The sequence below is a fragment of the Mustela nigripes genome, chromosome 10, assembly GCF_022355385.1.
Source record: "Mustela nigripes isolate SB6536 chromosome 10, MUSNIG.SB6536, whole genome shotgun sequence".
NCBI lineage: Eukaryota > Metazoa > Chordata > Mammalia > Carnivora > Mustelidae > Mustela > Mustela nigripes.
This window is the reverse complement of record NC_081566.1, coordinates 50294591-50297532: the sequence shown is the minus strand read 5'-3', so window position 1 is coordinate 50297532 and position 2942 is coordinate 50294591. Positions and strand designations below refer to the sequence as shown.

The following is a 2942-nucleotide window of genomic DNA, read 5'->3' as shown; positions in this document are numbered from 1 at the left end:
GAAAACTCGGAGCACCCGGGTGCCTGAGTGGGTTAAGCCTCTGCCTTCAACTCAGGTCATGATCCCAAGGTCCTGGGGTCAAGGTCTTGGGATCCAGCCCCACATCAGGCTCTCTGTTTCCCCCTGCCTCTCTGCCTACTTGTGATCTCTCTCTCTGTCACATGGATAAATAAAATCTTTAAAAAAAAAAAAAAGCGAATCCTCTTGCACTGTTGGGAATGTAAACTGGTGCAGCCATTATGGAAATCAGTGTGGAGGTTTCTCAAACAATTAAAATCAGAGCTATGATACGAATTCCATTTTTTAAAAACAATCTTTTTTTTTTCTTTCCTTAACTATAAAAAACACTTAACTGCTTAACTGTAAAAAACACAGACATAAAAGGGAAGCAGCAGGACTGCATGCAAACTCATGTCTTGCTGGCCACTGCTCTGTAATTTGTTTTAAACCTCAAATGAACAGGACTGCCTGTGTGCCTCAGGGCCTCCAGAACCACTGGCTGCAGAAACTCAGTGACCTCTGGCTGTCTGGCATCTCCCAATGCCTCTGTGGCTGAGCTCATTATAGTGGTGATAGAGGACACTGAGCCATTTACCATCCCAGTGTTGCCAGACCAGGGTCTCCAACTGGCTGGCGAGAGGCTGACCCCGCCCATCCATGTAACAGAATGTTGGGGATGTGTCACGGCCGGCATGACAAATCAACCAGGAATGTGAGGGTAAGAGGATGAAGAAAAGAACTCAAGAAGCAGAGAGATGGGGGCAGGAGGAGCACTGAGGAGGATGTTCAACAGTGCTAAGTTTATTCAAAGCATTAAGGCCATATATATGGTAATAATAGGAGAAGCAATACACCTATGTCTAGTTAAACAACCACGAGTTCCCATAAGTTTCACACTTAACTACAAGCAGACCTTGTGACGCCCAATGGCTGATGCCAGTACAATTGTTCTGTACTGATACAGCAAACCTGAAAGTAATTTATGGGCTGTACTAGGGCAGCAAGGACCAGCCACGAACTTATGACCCCAACCGAAGTGTTCTCATTTGTTTAGCAAGCATGTGGGAAGTCACGTAGGCGAGTGCACAACACATAGAACAGACCCTTTCTCAGTGCTACTCAACTTTTCCCATCCTAAACCTTTTGTTAGGTTATTCGGACTTTAAAGGAGACACAAGTCAGGGCCTGGTTTGGTCCTCGTCTCGAGCATTATTGCGGCCTCCCACGGGGATGTAAGCTGCATACATGAATCATGTAGCTGTGTGGGTTCAGGATGGCGGTGTGATAAACTTGCTGCTTTGAGATAGGAGATTCTTGAAGTAAGATTTATGGAAATCGATCCCCTCTGTGAGAGGTCATCCTAGGCCTCAAAAAAAAAAAAAAAAAAAAAAAAGTAAGGTTTAAATCATAAATCTTCCTGTAGACCTCAAGGACCCCATTGTTAACAACCTTAGTCCATTGTTTCCTGATCTTAATAATCTCCTGTTTGTGCACTTTGATGTCCTCATCTTTCATGGTGCTGGGGCAGCTCTCTATGGAGCTCTCCATACCATCTGCAAACTGGATACACCATGGTGGTTTCTGATCCTTTACATCACCCCCTCTGACTGCTTATTCAATATGATTTTGGGAGCTGGAAAGTTCCTAGAGAAAAGCATTGCCGTGAGCATGACACCTTTCAGTTTTCTCAGATCATTGAACTTGCACAACTATTTCATATTCCCTCAGTGATGCATTATGGAGGCCACTGGGGGATCTTTGGAAGACTGATGAGGTACGATGCATTTTGTGGGGTTTATGGTTTCTGTTTAACTATGTTTTTGCTGTAGGAGTCACTGTATCCCACTCTCGAGATGGGAAATCATAGGCTCCAGCTTTGATCTGCAGATATAGCTTGTGCTGATCTTCATCCAAGAAAGGATGATATCCCAACAGAAAGATATATAAAATGAACCCACAGGCCCAAATAGCCACAGGTTTTCCAGAGGGATTTTTTTCCTCAAGGCCTCAGGGGACAAATAACCTGGGGTTCGATCAAACTTAAAGCAAGTCTGCTGTTCTCATACTTCCATAGCAAGACCAAAATCAGCTACCCTTGCATCTACTTTCCTACAGAGGGTTTTCAGACTTGAGATCTCAGTGGACAATGTCATGCTGGTGGATGTGTCCAATACTTTCCAGAATCTGATGGACACCATTGCTAGCACCAGCTTCACTGTGTACTCTCTAGCCACAATCTCTTCAAAGAGCTCCTTGCCAGGAAGAAGTTCAAACATGAGGTTGTGAAAACCTTCTTCAGAAATACTCTCATGAAAGTTATGATGTTTCAAAAGTCAGAATATTCAGACCTCACATTATAGTTTTTGGTCATCCTGGGCAGATCACTTCTTGGTGTTGATGATTTTTGCAGCATATTTCTGTATGGAAGAATTCTTCACACATCTGCAGACCCCTGAGAAAGTAGCACTATGGAGCTCCTTAAAGTTTTGGTAGTCATTGCTGAAGTGGGTTCAAGTATTGATGGTGGCCATTTTGTCGAGCAGGCAGACATGGTGGTACAGTTCACACTGATGTCTGTGCAGTCACCACTGCTCAGCTAAGGGAGCTGGAGGAAATGAGGCAAAGCCCCCAAAGGCTGGCTCAAATTTAATTGTATCAGACTTTGGAGCAATGTGTGTTCCAGGACATAACTCATACAGGCATACTCAACAATGTTACCAATTGACTTTTCATCAGATATAATGGAGGTTGGACTATAGTAGTATTGTCAATCAAATATGTCAAGAAAGAAGAATTAAGGCAAGAATTCTATATCTAGCAAATCTATTCACAACAACAACAAATCTGATATATATTGTTTCTAGCAGACTTCACCACAGGAAATACTAAAGGGACTCCGTCAGGCTGAAATGAAAGGATACTGAACAATAAGTGGAAACCAC

General features: G+C 43.3%; 1 pseudogene; it reads right to left on the bottom strand.

Annotated features, from left to right (window-relative positions):
* Nucleotides 1-509: 509 nt before the first annotated feature.
* LOC132026004 (calcium/calmodulin-dependent protein kinase type II subunit gamma-like) lies at nucleotides 510-2531 on the bottom strand (annotated as a pseudogene).
* Between the last annotated feature and the right edge of the window lie 411 nt (nucleotides 2532-2942).